The 25,997-nt window shown below is 45.3% G+C and overlaps 1 protein-coding gene across 1 annotated transcript in view; it reads right to left on the minus strand.

Moving 5' to 3' along the window:
- Positions 1-25,997, minus strand: part of LOC147123577 (mitogen-activated protein kinase 4-like) — a 165,025-nt gene that overhangs the window by 123,641 nt on the left and 15,387 nt on the right. The window contains exon 2 of the mRNA XM_085974878.1: positions 6,029-6,124. The gene's annotated coding sequence lies outside the window, so the exon portion shown is untranslated. The remainder of the gene's footprint in view (positions 1-6,028; positions 6,125-25,997) is intronic.

Raw genomic sequence — 25,997 nt, forward strand, 5'->3', positions numbered from 1 at the left:
GGGTTGGAGAGGCCAGTAGCCTTTGCGTCTCGGTCACTAACCTCAGCCGAGCGCAACTACGCCCAGATTGACAGGGAGGCCCTCAGCCTAGTATGGGGAGTAAAAAAATTCAACCACTATCTGCATGGGCAGAAGTTTACCTTGCTGACTGACCACCAACCACTTGTCTCCATCTTTAATCCTAAGAAGGGCGTTCCAATAATGACGGCACAACGGTTACAAAGATGGTCCCTGTTTCTAGGGGCGAATCAATATGAAATAGAATATAAAAGGCACGAAACAGCATGGAAACGCTGATGGGCTATCACGCCTGCCACTGCCTACTGTGGAGGAAGCACCAGCAGTGGACCCGATCGAGATATTTTATTCGTCAATAATTGAACGATTGCCAGTAACGAACGCGGATATAGAGAAGGAGACCCGCAATGATCCGACGCTGTCTCGGGTATATGATTTGACGGTGAGGGGATGGCCAACACATGGCGACTCACTGTTACCAGCATTCTCATCCAGAAGAGAACAGCTGTCAGTATGCCAGGGGACAGTGATGTGTGGATCCAGAGTGGTGATTCCACCCAAGTTAAGGGAGAGTGTGCTAAATGAGCTACATGAAGGTCATCTTGGGGGGGGGGGGGGGGGGAGTGAAAATGAAAAGCCTGGCTAGGGCTTGTGTGTGGTGGCCAGGAATCGATCAACAAATCGAAGACCTAACCAAGAGCTGCTCAGGATGCCAGAAGGTCCAAAATGCACCACCACATGCCCCTCTACACCCATGGGAGTGGCCCTCCTCTCCATGGCAACGGGTGCATATTGATTTTGCTGGTCCATTCATGGACTCAATGTTCTTAATAGCAGTGGATGCTCATTCAAAGTGGCCTGAGGTGATAAAAATGTCCTCAACCACTACAGAGAAAATGATTGCAGTCCTATGGACCATATTTGCCAGAAACGGCTTGCCAGAGCAGATTTGCTCTGATAATGGACCACAGTTTGTGTCCGAAGAGTTTCGAAAATTTATGAGAAGGAATGGGGTAAGGCATTACACATCCGCCCCGTATCATCCTGCCACAAATGGATTGGCTGAGAGATTCGTACAAACCTTTAAGAAGGCGATAAAGGCCATGCGCGATGATGAAATTCCACTGCAGCATAAGCTGGACAATTTCTTATTAGCCTACCGAAACGCAACACATGCAGTTACCAACCAGACCCCGGCCATGATGTTCGTTAACCAAAGGTTGCGATCTCATCTGGACTTGCTTAGACCAAATGTGCGAAGAAATGTTGAGGATAAACAATTCCAGCACATCAATGAGAAGCCGACAAGGAGCTTCAATGTAGGACAACCAGTCTTGGCCCGTGACTACCGAACAGAGAAATGGCAACCCGGAACGATATGCACACGGCAGGGGCCATTAATGTACATAGTGGATGTCGGGGAGAACATTGAGAGACGCCACGTTGATCAGATCTTAGCATCACAGGAACGAGTCAACCCCATGTCTTGCGTACCTGGGGATGAACCCGACATACCGGTAGCATCTACCGCCGAACCAGTAGCAGTGGAACCCGATGAACTAACCGATGAAAAGGGGCCAGAATCGCCTCCGCACCAAGAACCTCAGGAAAGGCGCTATCCCGAAAGGATCAGGAAGCCGCCCCAAAGACTGAATCTATAAATGGACTATTGTTGTTTAATGTACATGTTAAAGTGTTAATTGTTATTTGAATATTATGGGTACTACTAATCTAAAAGGGGAGGAATTGTAGTGTATGTACCTTTAAGAGAGAACTACTTTTACAGCTCCTGTATACTGTAGTACCGGCAGTGACCACACCTGTATATAAGCCTTGAGCATGCCGCTGTACCCCAGTCTTGAGACTACCCTACTCCAGTAAATACCTGTTGATTGTTAAGTTACAGCATCCGTGTGGTTATTGAAAAACATTATACTCTCAGAATCACGGATCTAACAGTCTTGCAACCTCACTCCATCTTTGTCTCCTTTTAAGTATCTATGCTATGCAATCTCTACACTCACTCCTTCATTCTCACTCAACCTCCACTTGTCTCCCTCATTGCAGGAAAAGAGAGCTCACAACAAAAGAGAGCGAGCCAGGACATAGAAGATAGGAGCAGGAGTAGGCCATTCGGCCCCTCGAGCCTGCTCCACCATTCAATGAGATCATGGCTGATCATCCAAATTCAGTACCTGTCCCTGCCTTCTCCCCATATCCCTTGATCCCTTTAGCCTTAAGAAATATGTCTAACTCCTTCTTGAATATATTTAATGAATTGGCCTCCACTGCCTTCTGTGGTAGAGAATTCCACAGGTTCACCACTCTCTGGGTGAAGAAATTCCTCATCTCTGTCCTAAATGGCTTACCCCTTATCCTTAGACTGTGACCCCTGGTTCTGGATTTCCCGGCCATCGGGAACATCATTCCTGCATCTAAAACAGGAGGAGGGCCACCCTTAATAGCCCACCTGACCCCCTGGGAGGAGGCCGTCCTGGAAATTATGGGCATCGAGGATGATTCGCGTGTGGGGGACGGACAGACGGGTGTAACACAGCAAGCTGGTGACAGAAAAGTTTCCCATCTCTCTCTTTGACATTGCATGAGTCGCTGATAATGATTGTGAAGCTGTAACAGATGCACTTATGAGCATCTGCAAAAAGCTATGTGCATGTAGCCTTTGCATCACATCTCTGACTCTTTCCTTTACTGCCCCACAGGACCATCACAAGCATCCATCCCCCCTAACCAGGAAGAAGAGGCTGAGCAGCCAGACTCCTCAGAGGAAGCTGCAACCTCTGAGGGCACAGCGTCAGCAGAATTCAGCGCACCCAGCACCAGCGCAGACACTCACACCTCGGTGGGACCTTCAGGGCATAGAGTAGTGTTGTCACCTGGTGTATCACAGCTCACAAGTGAGCATCAGCAGATTATGGAGACAGGGACAGCAGTGGAGAGTCCTAGTCGGAGGGCGCAGGACTCTGCCAGCTCAGCTCAGCAGCATGTCGGCCCTCTGCCTCTGGGTCCATCCATAAGATCAGAGGTGATGGAACGCCAGGCACAGATGCAGGAGTCTCTGGCAGGTTTTGTCTCTAGGGTCGCTGCGAGTGTGGAGCGACTGGAGGAGTCCATAGTGAACATGAGCAGAGCCTTTGTGGAGTCATTGGCGCATGAACGCATCATCACGGAAAGGATGGCTACCTCCGTGGAAACGATTGCTACCTCCGTGGTAAGGCTGGCTACCGTACAGGAGAGGATGGCTACGGTAGAGGAGAGGAGGGCTACGGCCATGGAGGAGCTTAGTCGCCAGGATATGCAAAACATGGTCATTGTTCAGAATAGAATGACATCTCTTGAGGAGCGATGGGCATCTATTGAACAGAGAAACCAGACCTTCATGGAAGTCCTTCTGAGTAGGGCTGCCATTGCAGATACGGGTCCCCATGGCCCCCCTGACATGCAGCAAGGTGCTCGCCAGCCACTTGCAGGCGCAGAGTGGGACCTGACCCATGAGAGGGAGGTTGGTGGCACACCTCAAGGAAGTGGGGGTTCCTCTCCAAGCGCTCACACTTCCAAGCCACTGCAGCGCCCTTGGTCAGAGCCCCAACGGAGTCCACAGCCAAGTGAGATAGACGTCTCAACCCCTGCACAGCCGCAGGAGCAGCAGACTGATGACGAGCCCTCACAGGCTCGCAACCCCAGATGACGCCCGCCAAAGGTGTCGAGACAGGAGCAGCAGGAAAGCGAGCAAGGGGCCTCCACATCTGCTGAAGCCACAGGGGAAGCACTACGTAGGAGCATGCGTAAGAGGAAGATAAAGCACAAGTAGTCACAAGGGTAGTCACTTGGGTGAAATTGATGTATTGTTAGAAAAAGCCATCAGATTAATAATGTTAATAAAAAATCTGATGGCTACTGCTGTAGTTGTGGCGTGTGTCATTTCGCGAATGGGACTTTCACACTGAGGGCTTAGGATTACTTACAATTGTCAGTATGCTGGTCAAATAGCTAGGAATCCGTAGGGTCTTGGCCATTGTCGATGCTCAGGTAAGAAGCTGCGAGGCAAAAGTGTTTGATTGACTAGGCTAAGCAAATCTGGCCAGGATGAGTGCGTTCCTTGCATCCCGGGCAGCAATGTTCTCGCGTAATGCTGCCGCTGGTTGATGGGCCTCTGCAGGATGTTCGTTTTCGCCCTCCTCCTCCTCCTCATCTGAGGAGGATATGTGAGGAGCCACTTGGTCCTCAGGAATCTGCAAGCCACGATGCTGTGCCATGTTGTGAAGTGCACAGCAAACCACAATGATTCTGGAGACCCTGGCTGCTGAGTACTGCAGGGCTCCACCTGCTCTATCCAGGCATCTGAAGCGCATCTTCAGCAAACCGATGGTTTATTCGATAATGGATCTGGTGGAAATGTGGCTGGAGTTGTAGCATTCCTCAGCTTCGTTGGCTGGCCTCCTCAACGGTGTCATTAGCCATGTCCTCAGGGGATAGGCCCTTGTCTCCAAGTTGCCATCCGTTAAGTTGGTCTGGCGGACTGAATAGCGGAGGCACACTAGACTGGCGCAGTATGAAGGAGTCATGGCAACTGCCAGGGTACATGGCACAAACATGCAAAATCTCCTTCTTGTGGTCACACACCAGCTGAACGTTGAGGGATTGGAAGCCCTTGCGGTTGACAAAATACCTGGATTGCGATGGGGTGCCCCAAGGGCCACATGTGTGAAGTCAACGACGCCTTGCACCCTTGGAAAGCCTGCCAGATGAGCTAATCCAACCGCTCACGCCGTGACACTTGCTCGGTCCTTGGTGAAATTGATGTGATTGTGTGCGAGGGCAAAGAGGACATCGGTTACCTGCGTGATGCAAGTGTGCGGCCGCCTGGGAGGTACCGCTGATGTCTGCTGCTGATCCCTGGAATGAGCCTGAGGCAAAAAAGTTGAGTGCGGTGTTGACTTTGACAGCCACTGGTAATGCTTGTCCACCTGGTCCTCTGGGCAGCAGGTCTTGCTGTAGCATGGCGCAGATGTCAGTCACTACCTCTCACGAAAGTCAGAGCCGCCTTTGGCACTGCTGCTCAGACGTGTTGAGATAGCTGACCCTGCGTCTGTAGACCCTGTTTGGGGGGTATCTCCTGCGCCGACGGGCTTCCAGGCGCTGGCCCCTTCTGGCCTGTGCAGCCTCAAGTGGGTGAGCAGCAGCCTGGCGCTCCTGCTGCTGCGGTTGTTGCTGGTGCTGCGGTTGTTCCTGGTTCTGCTGCTGATGCTCGAGCTCCTCTAATGCCCAGATGGGAAGGAAATAAATGGCTCCCATGCTTCTGGTATATGCCTCCGTTGAGGAAGCGCTGAGTGAAGGTGGCAAGAGGGGTTTCCCAGGAGGCCACACTGGAGATGGGCGTGAGGCTCCAACCTTCCACAGGTGTGGTTAAGCCTGGTAAAAGTTGCCCCAGACCTGAGGCCACTAAGTCCTGCCACCTGCAAATGATGGCTGATCAAATCTCCTCTTTAATGGTTGACCTGCAGTTGATAGTCAGCAATCCAATAGTGCTCCCGGCAGGTTTCACCATCGTGATTCCCACCAGGCATGTTTTATGTGGGAAAAGGGTTAAAGTTGCAAGGGCCTGTTAAAATAGGATTGTAGAAGCCTTTTAGTGGTAATTAAGGGCCTTAAAGACCAGTCCCGCCTGTTGGATGCAGGACGGAGTCGGGACCATCAGACACAGCTGATTTAAAATTGCTCGGAGTAGGGAACGAGGTGGGGGGGTCCCCGCCCACCAGTTTTTGCGATATTAACCCCCCGCACGCCTCCAAGCCCGACTCCACGGCTCAACGAAAATCGAGGCCATAGTCTTGTATGCTGCTGACCCTCCTACATGTTTCTATTGCCTCAGAGAAGATCCTGTGGAGGATCCGACCACAGCTGACGGCTTTTCGCAGTACTTGACCACACACACTCCCCCCTTAGTGACAACTGTCAAATGGTTATAATCAATCCCCGCCCCCCCCCTCACCTACAGACTCCTTGGCCTCCAATGTCTTGTTGCTGTCCTCCAAGTTAGCTATGGCCTCATAAATGGTTGCAGCAGAGCAAGCTGAAGACAACTCCTCTGTGGAGACATAACATTGGAATACATATTTATCAGCAATGAGGACTACTTCAAACATTTGTCCAGCAACACTATCTGAAACGGTGATATATTTAATGAGGACTTTACTTGCATATTGTTAAGAGTTGTTATGATCTGAAACGCACTACCTGAAAAGGTGGTGGAAGCAGATTCAATAGTAACTTTCAAAAGGGAATTGGATAAATACTTGAAAAGGAAAAATTTGCAGGGCTATGGGGAAAGAGCAGGGAAATAGAACTAATTGGATAGCTCTTTCAAAGAGCTGGCACAGACACGATGGACCAAATGGCTTCCTTCTATGCTGTATTATTTTATAATTAGAAACTTTAGAAACTGATATTAGCAAGCGGATTAAGGAATTCAGGTAAAAATTAATCACTTTTCACCTACTTTTACTGTACCGGGAGATTTTCTCAACTATCAGATGGTTGGAACTCTGGGGATGAACTTTCTCTCTCTGGGACTAATTTAAACAGCTTTCTTGAGCGTGCATTTTTAGGTGTGACTGAGTCTCTTCATTATGCTTAGACATTTGAGAATTGAATCCAACCTTCTTCCTCACCCCACCCCGTTTTAAGATCATTTATGTGCTTCCTGTTGTTTTGCAGTGTTTTCTGAATTATGGCAATATTATTAATTTTTCATGAGCCCTTCAGTCAGATTATCACATCCCTTAATGGACAAATCCTACCTGAATAATTTGTATGTAATTATATTTTTCATTCACTGCAATTCTTTGAAAGCTTCAATTGTATTCACCCGAGCCCTGAAGTTATAACGGGGGGACACTAGCGTGTGAATGCTTAAAGCATTTGACTGAAATTCCTCCCTGTGCTATTTTAAAATAAATAGGTTAATATCTTCATTAAAATAAGAGAGAAATTTCAGATGAAAGCAGTAAGCATTCATAGCCTAGTGTCCCATTCCATAATTTCAGGGCTGCGATCGCTTTACATTATTACCTGGTTTGTCATTAGGCCCATACCGCTCAAATTGGGACAATGACCCCATAAATGTGGGACACAACACCTTTCAGTATGTATAACATCTTAATGGTGTTCTTTTATTATAACAATCTGCTTACAAAGCTTACATTGAAATCAACAGTTTTGTTAATGCTTCTTGCTGTATATTGCAGTAGTCTTCCTGGCTGACTCCAGTACTGCCTCAGAGCACTGTCAGTCTTCATTCATCTTGATATTAAACAATGAATCCAGTGTGATAGCAAAATACTGCAGATGCTGGAAATCCGAAATAACAACAGAAAATGCTGGAAAAACTCAGCAGGCCAGGCAACATCCGTGGAGAGAAAATGGAGTCAACGTTTCGGGTCAAACCCTTTGTCAAGACTGACAATGAATCCAGTGTCTTTGTTATGTTTAGACTTAGCTGCAGTTCTGTTTGACTTTCTTCTCATACTAAAAGCATGTTCAGGCTTGGCATTCGAATGTGGCAACACAACACAGTCATTACCAGTCTTTCAACAGTGTCTGCAAGATATACAGATTCCTCTTAGTAAACTGTTCCAGTACCTGGATACCTCTGGAGGACCTGGGATGAGATAGTCAGTATCTGCAAACTGACGCATGGAAAATACATTAGTCTGCCTGAAAGTTCTTTCAATATGAAGAAAATCAAAACAGAACTGACGATTTCACCTGTATTGTTAATTCCCAAACAGATATGCAGATCTACCAAACCTCTGGCTGACAGTTGATGCTTAGTAGAAAAGTCATAGAAGCTTGCAGCGCAGAAGGTGGCATCTTGGCCCATCATGTTTGTGCCAGCTCTGTCAGAGCAATCCAAAACTAATCCCACTGTTCTAACCTCTCCCCATAGCCCTGTATCTGCCTCAGCTTCGAATACTTATTCAAATTTCCCCCTGAAAGATGCAATGCCCTAAACCACTTACTGTGGCAAAGCATTCATAGTTGGAAGATTTGTAGAAGGGTTCAACAATTTAAGCTTTGTAAAGGGAGTCAGCCTCCAACAACTGGCATTTATACAGTGTCTTCAACATAGAAAAATGTCCCAAGGGCTTCAGCCACGGAAGCTTTGTAGCAGGATTCAGCCATTGAAGATCTACAGAGAATTTGTTTTACCCAAGAAGAGGATTTTCATTGAGTTGGGAATGGAGGACAATCTTCACGAAGACACCATCAATAGTTATTGACCAGTTGAGGTGTTGTAGAGGAGTTTTCCAAACATCAGCAGTGACTGCTCTTCAAAGAAATGGCTGTGAAGCACTTCAGGATGTCCTCAGAAACATGATAAAATGCTGCAAGTTCTTTCATTCAGCAGTTGAAGCTTTGCAGAAAGTTTTGAAACTGAGGTTAACCACTTAGTGGGAATTTACTAATTATTTTGCTGAGCACCCTCCCATAGGACAATGTAGGGTAAAAAAAAAAATTCTCTTGTATGTATCATACATTAGGATCATCTTGCTTCAGGAATCTGCCAACGAGTCTTGCAGATATCATTATGCAGTGCCACAATCTGACACAAGCTTGCATCTTTTGATTAAATTCACACAGGCTCCAATGCAGACTGCAAAGAGGAACAATGTTCTGTGAGTTTGTAATTTCTTTAGCTGCTGACATAAAAGTTCCACCTTGGCAGTTCTAGATTCAACAAACAGGAACATGAATGTATTGCACCCCAACTACATAGAAACATGGAAGATAGGAGCAGGAGTAGGCCATTCGGCCCCTCGAGCCTGCTCCGCCATCACCGCAGACCGTCACTGTTCAATTTCAGCCCTAAAAGATCAAAAAGTAGTTCGAAGAAATTGGGTTAGTACAAATTTATTATTTACAGTAGCTAAACAAAGTGCATGGAAATCATTAAAATGCATTAAAAGATGCAACTAGGGATGGGCAATAAATGCTGGCCTTGCCAGCGACGCCCAGATCCCATGAACGAATAAAAAAATGGTCGCAAAAATTATAATGTAAAAATGGAAATTAAAATCGCTTGAAGAGTACATGCTTCAGTGTAATTAAAACTGTGTAACCTCAATTCAAAGCATAATTAAAAAAACTGAATAAGGTTTTACACACTTAAAATAACTAGCAAAATGGAAAGGCATTTAAAAGGACTGGTTCCAAAAAAAGGGGATGCAAAAGTAATATGGCTAAAAAGGAAATAATGTGGCAAAACAAAGCTAGTCTTAAAGCATAAAAAAATGCTTCTAATAAATCAATGCTGGAAACAGAAAAATTACAATAAATTTAAGTTGGATACCTGATTTGTTCCTCCAATTGTAGGTTAGCAGTATTGCAGCTTCCTCTTTGTTCATGCTCCATTGGTGCCTCTTTTCTGCGATTTCTTTGTCATCCTGCAAAGCTTCCCTTCTTGTACTTTATCCTCTTGGATTCTCAAACTAAAGTCCACTAAGCCATAGATGGCAAAGATGATGAACAGGTTTGTTTTATACACCAGTTAAACAATGAGCAAAACGCCTGCAGGCAGGGCTCAGGTTAAACTCTGGGCGTGTTTTAATTGGGTGGATGGTGTGGTGAGTTGCTGCAGAAGTCAGGCCTGGGTTATTTTAACTCCCGGGCCTCATTAACATGCCGCTGGAACAGGTGGAAAGTGGATGGGCAGCGGCTGGCGGCCTCTGGTAAACTGGGTAGCCAAGGCTACCTGTCGGCACGCAGGTAGATGTGGTGGAAGGGGAAGGGGGCGGGGGGAGAGAATCTGGGCCAGGAGAGGCTTAAACTTTCCACGTGGAGTGGGAAAAGCACGCCTACTCCTCCTGGCCTCACAGAAAAGTAAAAAAAAAAAAAAATGGTCCTCTTCTGTTCCAAATTGGCCTGGGTGGGGAGGGGGTGGCGGTGTGGGGCTGGAAGCCACAGCAGCCTCCCCACTCAGAACTGTTAAATTTGTAGTCGGGTCCTGATATTATCGGGACCCGACATGCATATATAAAAATGGATCCCGCCGGCATTGGGCGGGTGTCCGTGTCTCCTGCTCAGCGGCGGCTCATGGACGGCAGGATCCCGTTGGCACCAGGGTGGGTAAATAACTTGGTGTTATTTGAACTGCCTACCCACCCAGCTTCCACCGGACGACTAGGGTTAAAATTGCCCCAGCTGGTTTAGCTATTGGCATGAATTTCAAATAGAAATGTGGCCTTCTTATTGGCCACAAAAATGTCAAGTAAGCATGTGATGTTACATACCATTTAAAAAAAGTGATGAGAAGAATGGGGAAAGCAATAGCTGGCGTAGACTGTAGGCTTTACACAAATGCAAGACTTGTTTCCATATATCCCTCAGTGGGCTTTCCACCTGATATACACCACACCCAATTTTCCTCACTATTGATGTCAATGAAAAGAAAAATTGGGTAGGATGTATAAAGGGTGGCCGATCGCTACCGCCAATTTTCCACCGCTGTAGAAGTTGAATATTTCCCCGTGATACCATGCTAAATCTGACTCTCTGAAGCTATGATCAAGACGCTAAGCACGTGGACTATCCCAGCATGTATTTGGCACAACACCAATTCTCAAGGTTGTGCTAGGCTGAATGTCCCTCTGCGCACCAAGGATAGCCACGTTACAAGGAGAGGGTTAAAGTAAATACACTGACCACTTAGTGTTAAGTCTGTGGTTGTATTGTAAATAACACACAGACTCCAACATTAACAAAGAAAAACAGGTCTTTACTATTCAGAGGTCTGGGCGATTTCTGCCCTAGTTAACGTATCACAACCCTTATATACTGGTGTGGTCACTATCGGTATTACAGTATACATGAGCCAACAAATAGTGCCACCCTAAAGTAGTGCTCTTAAAGGCGAACGGTTACATTCTATAGTTCCCTTAAAGGTAAACGGTTACATACACAACACTCCTCCCTTTTTAGCTTATTACTTACAGAATCCCCTTTAAACATACAATCTTCAACTTCATATAAACAGTTTACAGATATACTCTCGATGGAGTCAACGTCATATAACTTCATGTTTAACATAACATAATAACATATATAACTTCATGTCAAAACAGATCACAGATTCAGTCTCTGCGGAAAACAGTTCACATTGCTGAAGTGACTCATTCAATAGTCCTTCCATGGATTTAACAGTTTGAACTTCCGAACTGATTTGGCTCCGTTCGGAGGGACCACGTGTGTGATCTGGTAGAGGTGATAATGGTTCAGATGGGTCATCTTCTGTTTCGACTTTTCCTTTTCTGCTTCTTGGAGACTCTCTGGGCTCCACTGTCAGCTGCCAGCTGCCTGCGCAGTTCCTCCTTCTCTGCCTCCTGTTTCCGTCGTAGAGCCAGCTTCACCCGATGTTCCGTAGACTTTTGGTGCTCCTCCATGATTTCTGCACTTTGGGAGTCGAAGTTACAAGCTGGGCAGGACAGGACATCGCAATAATCGGTGTAGTCCACCAGGTCATGGTAATATTCGGTGTCGTCCTGAGCTAGGCCAGCGAGAGGGTCGTCTATTTCCTCCATACCCAGCTGGACGTTAGCCAGCTCTTGTTCCAAATCCAGACATCTTTCCTGAAGAGACTTCATGTGTACCTCTTCATCCAGCTTTTTCTGGGCTTTCAGCAAGTCGTTTACTAATGACCTCATTTGTGATTTTAATACTTCAACTTCCTTTGGAGATTGATTGATCGGACTATTCAATCCCTCTACTGAAGCAGCCGTTTCCGCATTCTCAGTCTGTGTTGCAACCTCAGCTATTTTAATAACTTTTGAGAGCTCCAAACCCCTCTCCTTTGAAGATTTAAGCTCATGTCCAGGGCCCATTCTTACAGTTTCCTTTTCTTCTACTGAAAGGATTCCTAGTTGAATATGTTCAAGTTGTTGAACCTCGGCCATTGCCGCCTCATATTTGTCTTGGGTTTCCTTCAATAATTTAACGAGTTCTTGGACGTCCTGCATTTCATGTTCTGCCATGTCTTCCACCACTAATTTTTCATCTATTGATGGAATCTTTACCGATGAGTCAGCCTTGGCCTGAAGCTCATCAAACATTTCCTGCAGTCTTTGTAATTCTTGCTTATGGTCAACCTTTAGTCGTTCATGTTCAACCTTTAGTTGCTCATATGCTTTCACTAACACTAGCTTTTCGGAAGTTGCCAAGTTAACCCCTTCCAGGATTGTAGTCTGAGCCTGTTCATACTGTTCTTTCAACTCGTTACACTCTGCTTGCAACAAGTCGTAGAGGTGAACTGGAATACCATCCTGACTTCCTGAAGATTCCTCTTCCTTTGGATCGTTCTGTGTATATTCCAGTTCCTGAACAGCCTCAGGGGAATGTGATTGGTACTTGGCCACGATGGCTCTATGGTCGCTCTCTGCTTGAGCTAGCTGTCTCTGTTGCCTTTCCAGGGACTCCCATTCGGTGTCCCAGAACTTTTTCATCTTTTCCATCTCTTGTACGAGACGGGCACTCAACTGTTCTAATTGTCGTTGTACTTTGACATAAGTTTGGGACTGAGCTCGGTGTTCTTCCGTCGTGGATGAATCCTTAGCTTGAGTAGGTTCAGAATTCTCTGTCAACCTGGGGTTTTGCTCTACAGCTTGATTTTGCTTGGTAACATGGGCCTGCCTGCCTGTCTTCGTTTCCTTTCCCCTCATCAGCAATTCCTTTTTTTCCTTGTCTTCCATGTTTACCTTGGTCGTCACGTCATCCATTTCAGAATCTGAGCTGATAGCTTGCACCGAGTCCTCCTTCCCTATGGCTTTTAGGTAGTGCCATTCTATGTTTATTTTCTGCATCCACTCCCGCCCTAGGAGTGGTGGTCCTCCCTCAGGTAATACGTACAGATACATTTGTGGGTGTTCTTTGCCCCTATCTCTCACTTTGACTCGTATTTTTCCCATGGGGTATACATTATGCCCCGTGTATGTCTGTAATACGAATTTGGTATTTCTTAAGGGTATGTGAGAGAACAGCCGGTGATAGTCCTTTTGGTTGATGACGGATACAGCTGATCCCGTGTCCAGCTCCATTCGTACCTGGACTCCCGCTATTTTTAGTGTGACCCAGATCATCTGTAGATCAGTTACTTTACCCACATTGTGGATTCTCAGACTATCCAGCTCCTGGCTGTTTGGGTCTGAGTCTGAATTTTGTTCGTCTGAACTCTTTTCAGCCACCTGATGTACCTTGTTGTACTTTCCTTGTGGTGGTGGCTTCCTTTGCTTGTTGGTCTTCTTTCCGGACCTGCATACCTTCGCGATGTGACCCAGTTTGCCACATTTCCTGCACTCCTGGTTCTTAAACCAGCACTGATTCTGGTCGTGCGTTGTCTTTCCACAACGGTAGCATTTGGAAGTGCTTGCAGTAATTTGGTCCACCCCGAGTGCCGCCGCCTTTTGCTGCATTTCCGCCGTTCCTTTCGCTGCGGCTTCGTGCGATGAAGCTATGAGGACAGCCCTGTCCAGTGTGAGGTCGTTTTCTTCCAGAAGTCGCTTCTGCGTTCCTTCTTTGGCCAAGCCGCATACGAACTTGTCCCGCAGCGCCTCTGTCAAATTCCCTCCAAACTGGCAGTATTTCGCTAGCTTACGCAGTTCGACTAAGTATTCCGCATTGCTTTCATCTTGCCTCTGGCGTAAAATTTAAATCGTTCAGCCAGCATCAACGGTGTGGGGTTCAAGTGATCCTTCAGCACTGCTACGATCTCTTCGAAGGTCTGGTCCACTGGTTTAACTGGTGCTGTTAGATGTTTCAAAAGCCCGTATGTTTTTGCTCCCATCGAATTTAACAAAGTTATTGCCTTGTCGTCATCCTCAATTTCGTTGGCTACGCAATATATTTCTATGCGTTCCACATACGTGGCCCAGTCTTCTATTTCAGCATTAAAATCATTAATATTTCCTCGCTTAGGCATCTTCTTCTCTTTTCGAGAACAGTACAAGTATTTCTTTACTTATTATTAATTTTCTTCTCTTCTTGAGAACACACCAGCCTCTCTGAAAATTCTAATTAATTTTCTAAGATGGCGGTTTCCCGCTTCGGTCTTCTTCCCCAGCGGTTTTCCCGCGAAAAATGGCGGCTTTCCCGCGCTTCTCGCTCTCCCCGCCCACTTCAATGGCGGTTTTCCCGCGCTTGACGGTCTTCCCGTCCCCCGACGCTGTCTTTCAGCCCGAGTGCGGCCCTTATCAGCGGATGCGATCGATGGCCCGGCTGCGCCTCGCACCTGAAAGCGGCCCGGCCCTTATCAGTGCTTGCGATCGATGGCCCGGCTGCGCCTCGCACTCCAAAGCCCTTATCTCCCGATCGCGATCGATGGCCCGCGCTGTGCACCGCGGCTCTCGCGCCTTCAATTTCTGCAGCCGCTGCCCTTTCAGCCTGAGTGCGGCCCTGATCGGTGGTTGCGATCGATGGCCCGGCTGCGCCCCTCACTTCAAAGCGGCCCGGCCCTTATCTGCCGATCGCGAGCGCCTGTACCTCTCTCTTCCCAGCCCTGTTTCTTCGACACTCCAGTTTTTATTTTAGACACTGATGGGGGCTGCAGGGTCCTAAAGCCTGTCGCTTCCAGTGGGGTGGTGAGGATTGAAACCTCTCTTCAACGTCCTGTCTTTGGACGACGCCGCCGTGGAATAACTGCCGCAGGGTTCGAATCCGACTCGTCGCCAGTGTTAAGTCTGTGGTTGTATTGTAAATAACACACAGACTCCAACATTAACAAAGAAAAACAGGTCTTTACTATTCAGAGGTCTGGGCGATTTCTGCCCTAGTTAACGTATCACAACCCTTATATACTGGTGTGGTCACTATCGGTATTACAGTATACACGAGCCAACAAATAGTGCCACCCTAAAGTAGTGCTCTTAAAGGCGAACGGTTACATTCTATAGTTCCCTTAAAGGTAAACGGTTACATACACAACACTTAGGAAGGAGCAACCTTATTAAAACAGGATCATCTGGGAGACTCACTCCTTCAACTGCTTTCGTAAGAAATAATGAACAAAGTGATTGAGCAGTTTCATTCCCCGTTTTGACCTAGAAGCACTGATATTTAATCACGCTTTGCTACTGCAGTCCTCCTCTCTTAGTTGCATAACGCAATTGCATAAACTGCTTAATTGTATAAGCGTCTAAAGTCTCGATGTATTCACCGCCAATATCCCATGAAGTAATGTCAGGGCCATAATTTTTAATTGTCTGTGCATGCAATGTTGCAAAAGCAAACTTTTCTTAACTTTCTGTTCAGAGCACTGTAGTGATATCACATACTGCAAATGAGTACATTGCACATGTTGGGTCAAGCAACAGTGTCAGAAAGACACTAGTATTGCTTTGCAGTGAAATATATTGCATCAGAAAGCTCTATATTGGAAAATGTGCTTGAAGTAAAATAAATATGTAATAAATATTTCCTGGCAGTAATAAAACTTGCTCCAAGTGTGAGTTACAGTCCTGTTGGTAAAGTATCAGAACATGAAAAATTACTTGTTAATTGGATCTACCCTTCATAATCAGCTAAATTGATATTTTTGTTCTCTGGTGAAGATTACTTTATTTTTATTTTCTCTTTCTTTCTCCACTCTTCTTCTGAGTGTTGACTCGTGCTGGGATATGGTTTCACAGCTACCAGAAGCCCTCCGGTATCTTGCCAAGTGGACCTTCCTCATGTATGAGGCTGGAGAGTAATCATTGGCAGGCTACTTTGCAGGTCAATGAACATAAGAAATAGGAGCAGGAGTAGGCCAATCGGCCCCTCGAACCTGCTCCGCCATTTAATAAGATCATGGCTGATCTGATCCTAACTGCCAATCTACTATCACAGAACCATCTCCTGAATCTAACAGAATTAGGCACACGAAATAGGAGCAGGATCAGGCTACACGGCCCCTGGGCCCGCTCCGCTACCCACAGGACCATGGCCGATCTGAACCTAGACTCATGTCCAAATTCCTGCCTGCTCCCCGTAACCCTTAATTCCCTTTACTTCTAGGAAACTGTCTATTTCTGTTTTAAATTTATGTAATGATGTAGCTTCTACAGCTTTTTGGGGCAGCATATTCCATGGACCTACCACCCTCTGAGTGAAGTAGTTCCTCCTCATCTCAGTTTTGAAAGAGCAGCCCCTTATTCTAAGACTATGCCCCCTAGTTCTAGTTTCACCCATCATCGGGAACATCCTCCCCGCATCCACCCAATCCAACCCCTTCACAATCTTATATGTTTCAATAAGATCGCCTCTCATTCTTCTGAACTCCAATGAGTAGAGTCCCAATCTACTCAACCTCTCCTCATTTGTCCATCCCCTCATCCCCGGGATTAACCGAGTGAACCTTCTTTGTACTGACTCGAGAGCAAGTATGTCTTTTCTTAAGTATGGACACCAAAACTGTATGTAGTATTCCAGGTGCAGTCTCACCAATACCTTGTACAACTGAAGCAATACCTCCCTATTTTTATATTCTATCCCCCTAGCAATGAAAGCCAACATTCCATTGGCCTTCTTAATCACTTGCTGCACCTGCATACTAACCTTTTGAGTTTCGTGCACCAGGACCCCCAGATCCCTTTGTACTTCAGTACTTTCCAGTTTCTTGCCATTAAGATAATAACTTGCTCTACGATTTTTCCTGCCAAAGTACATAACCCCTCACTTTCCAGTATTGTATTCCATCTGCCAAATCTCTGCCCACTTACTTAGCCTGTCTATGTCCCCTTGCAGGTTTTTTATGTCCTCCTCACTCACTACTTTCCCTCCCATCTTAGTATCATCTGCAAACTTTGATATGTTACACTCGGTCCCCTCCTCCAAATCGTTAATATAGATTGTAAAGAGTTGGGGACCCAGCACTGACCCCTGTGGAACACCACTAGTTACCGATTGCCAGTTTGAGAATGAACCATTTATCCCAACTCTCTGCCTTCTGTTAGATAGCCAATCCTCTATCCATGCCAGAATATTACCCCCAATCCCGTGATTTTTTATCTTAAGCAATAATCTTGTGTGGCACCTTGTCAAATGCCTTTTGGAAGTCTAAATACACTACGTTCACTGGTTCCCCTTTATCCACCCTATATGTTACTTCCTCAAAGAACTCCAGCAAATTTGTCAAACATGACTTCCCCTTCATAAAACCATGCTAACTTTGTCCTATTAAATTATGATTATCCAAATGTCCTGTTTACTGTCTCCTTAATAATGGACTCCAAAATTTTACCTACCACAGATGTTAGGCTAACCGGTCTATAGTTTCCAGCCTTCTGTCTACTGCCCTTTTTAAATAAGGGTGTTACATTAGCAGTTTTCCAGTCTGCCGGGACCTTTGCCGAGTCCAGGGAGTTTTGGAAAATTATTACTAATGCATCCACAATCCCTACCGCCACTTCCCTCAAGACCCTAGGATGTAAGCCATCAGGTCCAGGGGATTTATCCGCCTTGAGTCCCATTATTTTACCGAGTACCACTTCCTTAGTGATTTTGATCGTGTTTAGCTCCTCCCCCCCTATAGCCCCCTGTTTGTCCAGTGTTGGGATATTCTTAGTGTCTTCTACTGTAAAGACGGATACAAAATATTCAGTGTTTTTGCCATCTCCATATTTCCCACCATTAATTTCCTGGTCTCATCCTCTAAGGGACCAACATTTACTTTAGCCACCCTTTTTCTTTTTATATAACTATAAAAACTCTTACTATCTGTTTTTATATTTTTTGCTAATTTACTTTCATAATCTATCTTCCCTTTCTTAATCAATCTTTTTGTTATTTTTTGCTGTCTTTTAAAGTTTTCCCAATCCTCTATCCTCCCACTAGATTTGGCTACCTTATATGCCCTTGTTTTTAGTCGAATACTATCCTTAATTTCTTTACTTAGCCACGGATGGATGTCTTTTCTTTTACACCCTTTTCTTCTCAGTGGAATACATTTTTTTTGGAAGTTGTCAAATAACTCCTTAAATGTACACCACTGATCATGTATCGTCTTACCCTTTAATCTATTTTCCCAATCCACTCTACTCAATTCCGCTCTCATACCCTCATAGTCTCCTTTATTCAAGCTTAGCACACTTGTTTGAGATCCAACCTTCTCACCCTCTAATTGAATATGGAATTCAACCATGTTATGGTCACTCATTCCAAGGGGATCCTTTACTAGTACATTTTTAATTAATCCTGTCTCGTTACACAGGACCAGATCTAAGGTTGCTTGCCCCCTGGTCAGTTCAGTTACATACTGCTCAAGAAACCCATCCCTAATACACTCAATGAACTCATCCTCAAGGCAGCCCTGCCCAATTTGATTTGTCCAATTAATAGGATAGTTAAAATCCCCCATAATTATAGGTGTTCCCTTATTACAAGCCTCAACTATTTCCTGATTGATACTCCGTCCAACAGAGTTGCAACTGTTCGGAGGCCTGTGGACTACGCCCACTAGTGTTTTTTCCCCCGTATTATTCCTTATCTCCACCCAAGCTGTTTCATTATCCTGATCTTTTGACCCAATATCATTTCTCTGTATTACAGTGATTCCTTCCTTTATTAACATAGCCACCCCACCTCCCCTTCCTTCCTGCCTGCCTGTCCTTCCTGATCGTTAAATAACCTGGTATGTTTAATTCCCAGGCATTGTCACCCTGCAGCCATGTTTCTGTAATGGCCACAAGATCATACCCATATGTAGTTATTTGTGCCATTAACTCGTCTATTTTGTTACGAATGCTACGTGCATTCAGATAGAGAACTTTCAAATATGTTTTGTGACACTTAGTTCCTGCTTTTGCCCTTTTTATTACTTTACCTTTTACTCCATACCTTCTGCCCCTTCCTGACACGCTCTGGTTTTTAATTTCCCCACTGCTACCTAAGTCTATGACCTTCTCTGTTGTCATTTTTATTATTTGCTCTCTAGGAACCTCCCCCCCCACTAGTTAGTTTAAAGCCCTATCTACAGCCCTAGTTATATGATCCGCCAGGACTCTAGTCCCAGCACTGGCCAAGTGAAGCCCGTCCCAACGGAACAGCTCCCTCCTGCCCCAGTACTGGTGCCAGTGTCCCAGGAAGCAAAACCCATTTCTCCCACACCAGTCTTTGAGCCACGCATTTAACTCTCTAATTTTATTTGTCCTAGCCAAATTCGCTCGTGGCTGAGGATTATTACCCTTGAGGTTCTGTTTTTTAATTTGACCCCTAGCTGCTCATATTCCTTTAACAGAACCGGCTTCCTAGTCCTACCTACGTCGTTTGTACCAACATGGAACACGACAACTGGATCCACCCCCTCCCACTGCAAGTTTCTTTCCAGCCCAGAGGAGATGTCCTTAACCCTGGCACCGGGTAGGCAACACAGCCTTCGGGACTCTCGCTCTCGGCTGCAGAGAACTCTTATCTATCCCCCTAATAATACTTTCCCCTACCACTACAACATTTCTATTTACTCCCCCCTCTTGAATGGCCCCCCATTCCACAGTGCTGTGGCCAGGTTGCTCATCCTCCCTGCAGTCCCTGCTCCTGTCCCCACAGGGAGTAAGAACCTCAAACCTGTTGGACAAGAGCAAGGGCTGCGGCTCCTCCAGCTCTACCTCCTGGATCCCCGTACCTGCCTCACTCGTAGTCACACCATCCTGTCCCTGACCATGGGCTACATCTGAATGAATTAACTTCATAGGTGTGACCACCTCCTGATACACAAGAGTCCAGGTACTTCTCCCCCTCCCTGATGTGTCGCAGTGTCTGAAGCTCAGACTCCAGCTCATCAACATGGAGCTGGAGTTCCTGGAGCAGTAGACACTTGTCACAGACGTAATCACCGTGAGCCTCAATGGGGTCCACCGGCTCCCACATCTCGCAACAGTAACACATCACCTGCTCCATTCCTGGCTCTTTTTTCACCTGATGTCCAGCAAATGTCACTGGATAACAATCAGGAGGAGAAATGATGGTTGATTGTTCCCCTCCCCATTCTAGGGGCACTCAGGGCAACTGTGGTGCCCTAGTAGGTACCCTGGCTGAGATCAGCTTATCAACAGTGTTATTTGTCGAATATGCTGAAAGTGTAAATATCACTAAAAGCACTCTTGGGGCACATTCACACTACAACTTTAGCATTGATGTGAAGAGGAGTCAGGAGTGAAGCTAAAGCTGTAGTGTAAATGCACGTTTGTTTGGATTAAAATAAAGCAAAAGAGAATTTGCATTTATATCACGTTTCCTATCCTCAGGAAAGCTCAACGCTCTTCACAGCCAATAAATTACATTTGAAGTGTAGTCACTGTTGTTATATAGGCAAGCGTGACAGCTAATTTACACACAGCAAAATCCCACAAAACAGCAATCAGAAATGACCAGTTAATTTGTTTTGGTGATGTCAATTGAGGGATAAATGATGGCCATGAGAACACCCCTGCTCTTTAAGTAGTACTAAGGGATCTTTTACATTCATCTGTACCGGTAAATAGGAACTTAACTTAACATTGCATCCAAAAGACAGCACCTCTAACAAGGTACCACTCCCACAATAATACACTGAAGTGTCAGCCAGATTTTGTGCTCAATCTTACAGTGGGACTTGAATCCTGACTCAGAGGCATTAAGGCTAGCACGGAGTCAAACTATTATATGCTTGCCTGGTGGTAATTAGGAAAGTAGAATTATTGATTGACTTCCAAATGTCTACAAGACAATTGAACTAGATAACACTCTAAAATCCTCAAAGAAATTAACAAGAAAATAGACAAGGCTCGGTATGGTATATTTAGGAGCTGTACCTCAATACTGCAAATGTTATCTTGAGAGCCAAACACGTTGAGACATGAATCTACGATTTAGTAACATCCATAAGTAGGGAATATGTTGAAAAAGATTTTATGGGATGCTGTGAATGTTCATCTAAAGAGCAATGAGGCCATAAGGAGTAGACAAAATGACTTACAAAGCAATACGTTTTGCCTTATGAATCCACTGGAATGCTTTATGGAGGTACTGTAACTACATTTGTGGACGAGGACTGTCCAGTGGATTTAATCCACTTGAATTGTCAGAAGGTATTTGATAAAAATCTGTATCTGAGGATCATAAGGAACATCTAGATTCCTGGAATTAATGGCAAATTAATTAGCTGGGTTGAAACCTGGCTTGGCAATAGAAAGTAGAAAGTGGTGATAAATGGGAAATGTTGGTCTGGGAAAGTGACTAGTGGAGTGCTGCAAGAATGTGAACTGGATTTTTTTTTTTTTAATTGCCCTTATACAGAATCTTATCATGTCTCAGAATCACTTACCATGAATTACTTTGAAATACAATGACTGTTGTTACCGAGATAACTATGGCAAAGAAAGATCCAATAAAAAGCAGTGAGGAAAAGGATCAGTTAATCTTTTTTTATTCGTTTACGGGATGTGGGCGTCGCTGGCAAGGCCAGCATTTATTACCCATCCCGAATTGCCCTTGAGAAGGTGGTGGTGAGCCGCTGCAGTCCGTGTGGTGAAGGTACTCCCACAGTGCTGTTAGGGAGTGAGTTCCAGGATTTTGACCCAGCGACGATGAAGGAACAACGATATACTTCCAAGTCAGGATGGTGTGTGACTTGGAGGGGAACTTGGAGGTGATGGTGTTCCCATGCGCCTGCTGCCCTTGTCCTTCTAGGTGGAAGAGGTAGCGGGTTTGGGAGGTGCTGCCCAAGAAGCCTTGGCGAGTTGCTGCAGTGCATCTTGTAGATGGTACACACTGCAGCCACGGTACGCAGGTGATGAAGGGAGTGAATGCTTAAGGTGGTGGATGGGGTGCCAATCAAGCGAGCTGCTTTGTCCTGGATGGTGTTGAACTTCTTGAGTGTTGTTGGAGCTGCACTCCTCCAGGTAAGTGGAGAGTATTCCATCACACTCCTGACATGTGCCTTGTAGATGGTGGAAAGGCTTTGTGGAGTCAGGAGGTGAGGCACTCACCGCAGAATACCCAGCCTCTGTTTTTGGGCATATTGGTTGAAGGAGGAATGTTGCTTTTGGGAGTATTGGTTGAGGGAAGCCAAGATACTCTACTTTAATTTGTAGTATGATAGTGTTATGAGATCTTTTAGTATTCACTTAAATAGGCATTCACGACCTCAGCTAAACATTTCACCTGAAATCTCATACTCCCTCAGCACTGGAATGAGAGCCTATATGTGCTAAAGACAAGGGGGGCGATTTTGACAGCCCTGGGGAGGTGGGTATGGAGGCGGGACTGCCGGGAAAATGGCAGAATCTGGAGGCGGGTACCCATCCCGCCCCCAACCCACCTCCATACCATCTTCCCAGGAAGCGGGTACCCGACCCGCACTGGGAGCTGCCTCCTCGAAGCGGGAAGGGGATTAGTGTCAATTAACTGCCTGATAATCCCTATTTTGCCATCTAAGTGTGGGCTTCCCGACAGCTCCGAACCTCGCCAGGGTCAGCAAGGCGAGCCATGGGTCTGCGGGGGTCGGAGGGGCCGAGATGTCCGGTGTGCAGGTGAGTGATGAGTGCATGTGTGCAGAGGTAAGTGTGTGAGGTGAGTGTAAAGTGTTTTAATAAGTTTTACTTACCTTTGCTTCTTCCGCCAGGCTTCATCCCTTCAGGTCTCGGGAGTCCCTCATCTCACTGGCAGAGAAAACAGAATGACCACTGCATTCTCAAATGCATCAGCCTACTGCTTTCTGCTCAGGACAGATCTCTAACTGAGCCTGTGTCCCAGGACTCAACTTAGAAGACAGATTGTCAGTGTTTGACAGCTTCACAGAGCTGTCAAACGATGACAATTCATCTGTCAAAAGCTCTTGACAGATGAAACATCACTCGCTGACGTCACCAGTAACCGGCTTTCCCTTAATTGGCCTGCTAAGCTCGCTGGGCGGGCTTAACAAGGTTAATCAAGGGAAAATAGCGTGGGTTGGCCACAAATCGATGGAGGTGGGACTAAAACCTGACAAGCAGCAGTCCCGCCTCCATCACGTCCCCATTGGCCAAATCACCCCCATGAAGTCTAGCTTAAACTCACAACCTTCTAACTCAAAGGCAAGAGTACTACCAGCTGAGTCAAGCATTTTGCATACAGTCAGTGAATCTATCCATGCTTCTCTTTCCTGAGATTCATTAGAATCTTACCAAATAAACAGACTAGGATAAAATTTAACATTAACAAATATAAAGTAATTAACACGAGCAAGAAAAATGGATACATTCACTGATTAACTTATTTAAAAACAGATGAATATCTGATTTAAGAATGAGAATGACTGTTAATGAGAATGACTGTTATAATAAGTAAGTACAGACTTAGATTAAATAGTCTATGAAACAAAGTCTGTACTGTTGGGATAATGATCAAATGAGGCTGTTGTTAACCATGCTAATCGTGTACCAGGATGCATCTCCAAATCATTTTATAAATTAATAAATCAAAACCAGATGTTAACTATGTATACAGTGGCAAGGCCACATTTCAAATATTGTGTATAATTTTGGACACCCTGGGGTAGATTTTTCTGATCAGGACCCAATCAAATGTTGACGTAAATACCATTGATTCAACAAAAACATAATCGATATAAATAACTAACTAAAGTTCTCGTACAATTTTATGATTTTTTACAATAAACAGCAAGTTATAAAAATAATAAATAAAACCAAAACCAAACCTAATTCAATTCACTGACTCTCACACCCCACCACTGAAGCCCAGATTCAGAGAAGTGAGGCTCAGGGAGAAGCACCAAAGCTGCCCGACTCCCACAATGGCCCAGAAATTCGGGTCCCAACGCGTGAGTACGCACGGGGTACTCACGTGTAGGCCCAACGAAAGTGCCGGTTTCGTGCATGCACTGAGCATGCGCGGGAAACCAGCACTTCTGTTCCCCTGAAAGAAGGGGTTCCGAGGTGGAACGCGTGCGCAGGAGAGGCAGCATGTGCGCATTGAACTTACGTTTTTTTTCCAGGTTTCTCCGGGAAGGTAAGTCTCCAGAAGTTAGACATGTAAAAAGCAGTCGCAAGGCCTGCTTTTAACAAGGTAAGTGGTGAATTAATTAAAATTAAAACATTTTTCCACAGGTTTATTATTTTTAAATACTTTAAAGAAATGTAAGTTTATTTTTAGCCCCATTAGAAAATGTAATTATTTCTTTCAAAAATTTAAATTATTGTTTAAAATAGTTATTACATCGAACTAACTGCGCCCCTGTGATACGCAAGCACTGCGCGCCGGCAGTTGGAGGAGACCCAGGATCGCAATTCCACGGGGGCCCACAGCTCAATGGCTGGCGCGCAAGGTAAGTGCAGGTCGGAGGCTTGCACCCGCGGGAAGTCTCCCACCCGAATTTCTGGGCCAATTATACAACAGCGCACATCACAGGCTGACATGAACTCTCCATCTTGTGTCTTTCTCTCCCTCTCTCCCCAGTTTCTCGCTCCCTTCCTCCCAATTCACAATTCACAATTCAAATCGCTTTATTGGCATGATAAGTTACATCTTATGTTGCCAAAGCATCAAAATACATTTATGGTTTAGCACATAAACGCAGTTCTATTCATACAGTGTATAAACAGGTATATCCCTGAGTGTATAAATATACATTCGCATTGTTTATATATATTCTTTTCTTAGTTTACTGGTTGTCCCTCTGTTCATGGCAAGCTGTAACATAGTGTGCCGCCAGTGTTATACAGCTTCTCTCCTCTCCCAGTAGGAATGGGAGTTTTTGGTTGTCATTCAGATTTCTGAAATCAGGGCATATTTGTGTGAATTTTTGGTAGAAATTCTCCCTGATGCCCTGATATTTTCCACAGGCTGTGAGGAAGTGCATCTCTGTCTCCACCACTCCCTGACTGCAGTGAGAGCATATCCTGTCCTCTCTTGGCAGCCTGGTCTGCCTGTGTCTGCCTTTTTCGATCGCTAGGCTATGTTCGCTAAGTCTGTACCTTGTCAAGGTTCTTCTCAGTTTGTTATCCTTTACCATGGTCAGGTAATCAGCTATGTTGTATTGTCTGTTTAGGGCCAAGTAGCAATTGAGTTTGCTTTGGGTTTTTGTTGTTTCTGCCCAATATGTCAGATATTTTTCCTTTTGCTTAGCGACGATTGTGTTGGGTCGAATTCTTTGTGTTACCCTGTCACTGTCCTGGGGCTGGTTATTGTTAGTATTGTTAGTAGTTACTTCACTGAGTCCCAGGACTAGTTGACTGAGGGTATTCTTCTTTATGGTCAGCTCTTGGCATTTCAGGGCGTCGTAGTGATAGCATTGGGGATTGCTCATTTGTAGGTGATTCCAAAATTTGGTGGCTCTTTTTTGGATAGTGATTATTAATGGATATTGGCCTAGTTCTGCCCTGCATGCATTGTTTACTGTTTTCCTTTGAGTCCGGAGGATACTTTTACAGAATTCTGCATGTAGGATCTCAATTGGGTGTTTGTCCCATTTTGCAAATTCTTGTTGAGTTAGCGGTCCCCATACCTCACTGCCATAGAGTGCAATTGGTTCAATTACTGATTTGAAAATTTTGAGCCAAATGCTAATTGGGATTTCTATTTGGATTGATTTTTTGATGGCATAGAAAGCCCTTCTTGCTTTCTCTTTCAGTTCATTCACAGCCAGTTTGAAGTTTCCCGTAGAACTGATTTTTAAGCCCAAGTATGTGTAGTTAGTGGTTTGTTCAATTTTGGTTGTTCCTACTGTGAAATTTATTTTGGGTCCCTGATGTTTGGATCTTTGCTGGAACACAAGGACTTTGGTTTTTTGGGGATTTATTGTCAGGGCCCAAGTCTGGCAGTACGACTCCAGCAGGTCCAGGTTTTGCTGTAGCCCCTCTTTAGTAGGTGACAGCAGAACCAGGTCGTCTGCATAGAGGAGGAATTTAACCTTGGATTCATATAGGGTGAGGCCGGGTGCTGTAGATTGTTCAAGTAGTTTT

The sequence above is a fragment of the Somniosus microcephalus genome, chromosome 2 (genome assembly GCF_052327205.1).
Source record: "Somniosus microcephalus isolate GS21.2 chromosome 2, FLI_Smic_1.0, whole genome shotgun sequence".
Lineage (NCBI taxonomy): Eukaryota > Metazoa > Chordata > Chondrichthyes > Squaliformes > Somniosidae > Somniosus > Somniosus microcephalus.